This window comes from Ostrinia nubilalis, chromosome Z (assembly GCF_963855985.1).
Source record: "Ostrinia nubilalis chromosome Z, ilOstNubi1.1, whole genome shotgun sequence".
Classification (NCBI taxonomy): domain Eukaryota; kingdom Metazoa; phylum Arthropoda; class Insecta; order Lepidoptera; family Crambidae; genus Ostrinia; species Ostrinia nubilalis.
Window position 1 is genome coordinate 17,889,042 of NC_087119.1, and position 7,384 is coordinate 17,896,425.

General features: G+C 29.1%; 1 long non-coding RNA gene across 1 annotated transcript; it reads right to left on the reverse strand.

Annotated features, from left to right (window-relative positions):
* Positions 1-1,172: 1,172 nt before the first annotated feature.
* On the reverse strand, positions 1,173-1,929 carry LOC135086778 (uncharacterized). The gene is made up of 2 exons (XR_010260600.1): positions 1,684-1,929; positions 1,173-1,348 (listed from the first exon to the last, which is right to left on the reverse strand). It is a non-coding gene; the product is annotated as an uncharacterized LOC135086778 (long non-coding RNA).
* Positions 1,930-7,384: the final 5,455 nt, after the last annotated feature.

The window sequence follows — 7,384 nt, forward strand, 5'->3', positions numbered from 1 at the left end:
AATAAATAAATATTATTGGATATACAGGGTGGAATTTTGTAATGCCACCTAGAGGGAAAGTTTTTTTTATGCTAGACAAGGCAGGTATTTGACCGCAATCGCACCTGGTGTTAAGTGAGATGCAGTCTAGGATGGTAGTTACATATCAGTAAGTACTCATAATACTAAGATAGAAAATTTTACTGAAAGAAAACATTTCTTTGTTTTTGAAAAGAAAGAGAACTGCATTGAAAGATTTTCGAAAATTGTCTACCATACCATACAATGTATTCTGTACATAAATAAAATAATTTAAGATTTCATGGTTTTCATTTCATTTGATTTATCAAGTTTGTTAAAGAGATTTCATCCTTATACTTAACCCTAACAATTGATGCAATAAAAGTACAGGTTGTAATTTTTAATAGATTTCAGTTGGTTTGATTCTGGGTGTGGCAAGAAAATGTTTGTAAATCTTTGAATGTAGTTCTATTTCTTTTCAAAAATAAAGGAATGTTTTCTTTGAGAAAAAGGTTCTATCTACAATATTAAAAGTACTTTCCCTCTAGGTGGCATTATAAAATTCCACCCTGTATTGCGCCATCCAGTCCCAAAATAATTTTTAAAAATATAAAGAACAGGACTTACTAAAGTACTTACTCGTATTATTATGACATTTGTTGAAACTAAATGTGGTAAGTATTGCCTACTTACTACTAAATTAAGTTAGTAGTACTTCATTACACAAAGAAAACATCTCTAAGAATAAATCTGGATATGAAAAACCTACACACAGCAAAATTCTAACAGTAAGAAGGATAAAAGTATTTACTTAATAATTTATTTGATGCATTTAGCTGCATACCATGCCTGTAAAAGTAAGATTTTATGCACAAGAGCCAAACAAACAAGTTTAAGCTTGTAAAGAACTTCCAAACCTATTATTATGTAGAATAAGTTCTTAAAAGTGACATAGTATTTAAAAGTTTTCATCTATTTTTATTTATGAAAATAGCCTTGTCTCCGTCTGTATCATTACCATCAAAATATTACTATTATCTTGAACTCCATTAACATTGATGATTGATTGATACTTTATTATAGTATATTTAGGTACTTAGTTCAGTTGATAACATTCCTATATCATTTTTATCTCAACTTATTAGATATTTAATATTAATTAAAACCCAATGAATTTTAAAACACTCATTTATTAAGAAGGCTTATTTAAAGATAATAATCAATTTATGTTCAATTAAATATTTTGGAATTATGAACAGTTTACTTTGGTTTGTTAAGATTTTATTAATTTTCATTAAATATTGGTTTTCCGGGACAAGTTGTACATCATTATTGATCACTTTAACATCTGAAAAGTAAAATATATAACTTTAATTAAATTGATAGATATTGTGCTTACATTTTGTTGTAAACATTAAGGCTCAGTTGCATTACCTAACTTTGACCGTTACTTTAACGATAACTGGTGTTTTCTGAATGAAGTTTGATAGATTTTTGATGTTTGTTAAAGTAAGATGGTGCAACCCAGCCTTATAGTTAAACAATTCATCAAAACTGTACAATACTTTTAGAGTGCAAGAGTAAAAAACATTCATCCTCAAAAACTTTGACCTCTTAAATATTATTGAATAATTAATAGTGCCATCAATTATCAAACGTTTCATAGTTATCATCAAGCATTACCTTACGCTGCAATCACCATTCTCTTTATTTTACACAGACAAAATATGCATAGAGTTAACGTAACAGTATCACATTGAAAACTCAGATATTGTTGCAATATTGTACAAGGCTTCTGTTACTATTATTTTTAAGATCACTTGTTTCAGCTATAGATTATTTCTTTGAGATATGTATGTAAGTAACTATTCTTATTAATTTCATTCGAACAAAACAACACCAACCAAATCAAAACAAACTTTTGTTTGACAGTTTGGCAAGAAAAAAGGGACCATAGATTAGAGAGTGATAGGATGTTTCGTTCGGAAATTTAATCAAAAGATTTTGAAACGTCAAAGGACAAAAATGTGAATTTTAACCCGTGTAGCGCCCTTCTGTCAAATTTTGTTTTGTACGACTGAAAAATTAAGGTCCCTCGAAAGTAGGTAAAAGTGGAGCAGGCATAATTTACTTTTATCTTTATGAGATAAAAATAATAATTTTTCAGCGTTGTGAATGTCATCATCATGTTTTAAAAAAAAAAACTTCTATTATGGATGGATCGAAAAGCGAAATTTTGGACAGCGTTTTTTTTCACAACTTCTATTTTTAAATTCATATTGATAGGTTACGTCACACTATGGATCGAAATTGCGATTTATGGACATAGCAATATTTTTCATAATTTCTATTTGAAAAAAATACCTATCGATACGTTACGTTATTCTGATGAATATATGTCGTTAGATTTTCTTTAAAACCAATAGTTTGGTTGGAAAAAAATATTTTCCATTTTCGTTGTATGAAATGAAATGGCTTGTTGACTATAATCCTACACTATCAGCGCGCGCCTAAAGTTGCCCGTTCACAAGTTATGTGGTTCTGAAAAATGAAAAAAAGTTAGTAAAAGTGTTTTTTTTTGGAATATCTTTAAAGATTCAACGAAAATATAAAGATTCCATACGTTAACAATTTAAATTAACCTTAAATTACTGACAAATATTTAACTCATATTTTGGAACCTTGTAACTTCTGAACGGGCAACTTTGGGCGCGCGCTGATAGTTTAGGATTATAGTCAACAAGACATAGCTTAGTCGAAATCTACCACTTTAAGTTTCATTCCATACAACGAAAATGGAAAATATTTTTTTCCAGCCTAACTATTGATTTTAGAGAAAAACTTTTAGCGACATTTATTCATCAGAATAACGTAAGTTACGTTCGATAAGTATTTTTTTCAAATAGAAATTGTGAAAGAAAAAAATCAATATGTCCATAAATCGCTATTTCGATCCATAGTACGTCTTACTGATTAATTAATGTCATTATCCCCTCAAGGATCAATAAGACCGGCGGCGGCTGCGCTGTTCATTACTTACAGTCATATAGATGAACTAATTTAAACTGAACCGTGTCACCAAACACATTGACAGGGGGGCGCCACCATCATTTCAACTATATAGTTTCCAACGTGGCAAAAATCGGAACCAGCGATTCGGTATTGATGGTTGTGGCACCCCCCTGTCACTGTCATGGGTGGGACAGTTCGTTTTAATTTATGTATATTATGTTACTTACCAGTTATTAATAATAATTACCGACAGTCGAGGTAAAAGTAAGAAAGTAATCACATTAATTTATCACTTACAAATATCTTAAAAGAGAACACCGGCTCGTGTACAGCAACACAATATTTTTAACGTTTTGATATCTTAATATATTAATATAAATTAGTGGTATCCTTCCGTTTGGCCAATGTACTTTTCGCAACTAATTCATTTGGTCAAATTGTCATTTGGCAAAATTTTACTTGGCAAATGTTTATATAGCAAATGTTTTATTTCGTCAAATATTATGTCCCAAATAATTTGTTTGGTCAAATTGACACCTCAAATACTTACCCACCGTTACCCACAAATCAAAGCATAAGGCACATTATCATGGTTTTCACAAGAATTTTATGTAAAACAAAGAGACTGCAGAAAGTAGTATGGTTGCAAAAAGTAGGTTTTGCTGAAAATAGTAGGTTAGGTTAGGTTAGAACAGTGACCCTTAATGCGCGAAGGCGAGCGAAGCGTGCCGCGGCAGCGGCCGCCGAGCGCTAAAATCACCACTATTGTTAATGAATCATTTGGATATTTCGATAAAAAGAATGAAATAAGAAAATTATTTTAGAACAAATTTTATATTTACTACCCACTAAACAAAATAATAACCACAAGCTAATTTGTATTCCATTCTATGCACCAATCAAATTATTTTGTAAATAGTTTATCGTGAAATATTTTTGCCAAATGAAACATTTGGCAAAACATACTTTACCAAACAATAATTTGCTAAACAATAATATGCCAAAAACGACATTTGCGAATTAAAAGTTTGCAATAAGTTGTTTTGCCAAATGAGAATTTGCCAAATGAAAATTTGCGAAACGTTGTTTGCGATGTAATAATTTGGGAAACGTTTTTTGGCCAAACATTAGTAATCCATAAATTAGTATAATGAGATTGGAATGTTTAAAATTTAAACGAATTGTTTAAAATTTAATAAATAGGTTTAGATGCGGCGGGGGTGGACCTTGGGCCAACCCTAAGCAGTTTATTTAATTTTATACATACGTAAATGATTTCTTTAATCACTTTTACCAAATTATTCATAATAACCGATTGTTATTAATAATTCTTTTTCTATCATAATTAATCATCATAATCAAATCAGATTAAATAAAATCTGAGTTGCGTTCTATATCCTTTAGAGCGCCATGGTCTTTTTTAAAATACAAAACGTTTAACATTTCCGTGCAATATTTCTTTGATAAAAATATTTATAGAAATGCTTTAGTTATTTTATGCGTATTTTTGCGATTGCCTAAAACCCTAAATCTTTATTTTCAAAACAGAAATATATTTTTTTACTGTTCCAGGCGAAATAGGTTGGTGACCAATAGGTTAAACAAAAGTTGTCTATGGTCATAAGTTTTGTGGCCAAAAAAAGTTGAGTGAGACATTTCGCGCTCATTCACTTCCGCCTCCCTCTCGGTCGCAACTGTTTTGCATCTTGTTTCATCGCGGTAAGTTATGTGTAAATATTATTAAAATTATAATCCATTGATTTGTCAAATAATAAAAAACTATTGTACAAATCAATTTCGATGATATATCAACTTAATTGTTTCTTTTCATCGTTCCGTTAGTGTAGGCATCATTTTTGTTGAAGGGGACGCCATTGTAAAACAAATGAAATAATGTTAAACAAACAACTTTTTATGGTTTAAAACTTTTTAAAGTGTAATGATCGAAGTTTTAAGTGTATTTTAGGTTCTTCAGTGCCATAATTTGTGGTTCTTTAGTTCATTAAATGTGTATAATTGCAGTTTCACGATGCCCCGCTTCAACTACGATTCCACCACGGCCGTCTGCATCGCCACGGGTAAGTCTTATAAAGTCTTATTTGTTCTTCTTTCCATTATTTTCTGTGTTTAGGTCCTTTGGTTCATTAAAAATATACTATGTTTGGCTTTGATGAATAGTTATGGACCGCCATTTTTCTTCTTTTATAATTGACATGGCAATGGTGTTGTAGGTAGTTCATAACTGCATAAGATCTAGCTTTTTCAAGTCAATAACTTCACACATTTTCTAAATATGGTTTACAAGGGCGTAGCCCCTTATTCTATTTGCCAAGTTATTTAAATTATCTACACCTACCTACAATCATGGACCTATAAAAAAGGTCTATGCCTAACAGTAAATAGTTAATAACACGTAAGAAATCTTTATATTTTGAAACATGTCAATTCCACACAAGGTACTTGTATTAATAATGTGCTAACAGGCAAGTTATCATTTCATTGTTGATGAACATAAATTCACATTATCTATCAATAAAAGTTATTTAGATCTTCTTACTCTGAGATGGTTTTCATATGAATAGTTATATAAAATAATTTTACATGTAGGATTATTTACTGTTGAAATTGGTGTTACATTAGGTATTTAAAATACACAAGTAAGCATAACTTTAGTTCTTATTATAAACAAAGCATTTATTAAATCACATCTAATTTAATTAATGTTTCAGTGTAGTTAAAATAATTGATTTGCTCTGAAATCAAATCAATAATAAGAACTTGATTGAATCCTTCTCAAATATTGGTAGGTAATATCAATGCAGTTTAAATATTATTTGAAAACCTTCAGATTTGCAATAGGATTATTTGCATTTGATACTACTTATATCCTGCGCTTGTTATATTTGTATTTATTTATCAATATTTTCAATTTAGTGCGTTGAATTCTGATTTAACATTCATCTTACTAGGTATAGGTACTTTTTTTTGAACTTGTATAAGTCTGGATCTGACCATAATATCTAGCCTTTTATAAATCAAGATTAATAATTATACTAATTATAATTTACCTACTTGAATAGTGGTATTAATAACATTTAATTTTTATCTCTTGTCATAAATTAATTAACTTCAAATAGATGTGCACCAATTGATTGAAGTTATCAATATTCATCATGTTTGAAATTGGTCCTATACCTACTTAGATTATTAATCTAAGGTCCTATAATATTTTTCATTTTTACAGAAACATAAATTCTAGATTTCTTTTGATTCATATTATTACTAATTTAATTTAGGTATGTTTGATAAGCAGAAATTAGATAGGTAGGTACCTACTTATTGTCTCAATGGGGTTAGGCAAGCCTGTTATCTGAATTTGCATTAGTTTTATTTTAGGAAATATTGTATCAATGCAATGCATTTTTTAGGTAGGATTAGCCTAATAAAATTACTTGTTGTAATATGAACTTACTGCAAAATGGTACAGTTACAGTAAAATAGGTTAGTACTAATTTGTATAATCATTGATTTCCATCATTACATACCTTAACTGGTAGGCATTTGTTTTTAATACAATTTACTGTTTTCTTTAGTAATTTGGATACATTACCTACCTACTTAAGTGGGTAATGTTGTTCAATTATAATAAAATTTCAAACTTTTGTTTACATTAAACTTCTTATTACTATTAGCATTAGCTGCTATTAATTGTATGAGTTTGGATTTTCGGTTTAGGTAGGTCTCTATAGGTAGGTATATCTACTTTTAATTTCTTTTATTTATTAGTAAAAAACAAATTTAATTTCAATTACCAAAACAATAAAAGTAATTAATCAGGTAGGCATTGTAAAATTTAACACTAATTGTTCATTGCATAACCATTTATAACTGAATATGAATTTATTGACGATTTATTTTCAGAAAATTTGTTGGCACTATAGTTTGTCATTTTGTTTTCTGTGTGTACCTCAAAATTAGCATGATTGATATTGCTTTAAGGTGATGTTCTAAGGCCTTGTCAAAATGCTTTAGATATTTTAGCGGAGAGTGTTAGAAGATAATGAAAGTATTTTTATAATATTACATAACTGAGTTGAAAATTAGCATTAATTATGTGACCAATCTTTTAATTATCTTCCCTGTGTCATATAAATCTATAACACTTTTTATCATTCAATTTAGATACTGAAGTTGCATTATTTATACGTTTATATTTTATGACAATAATTTTAAGAGAAGATTGACTTGAATCTTTTAGAGTTTTCGTTATTTTTGTCTTGATAAGGTATCAGCATATTATCTGAAAATAAAGAAACCACCTGCATTTTGTATTTCGAAGCAAATTACTTTCTTTTAAATTATGTATTCGTAA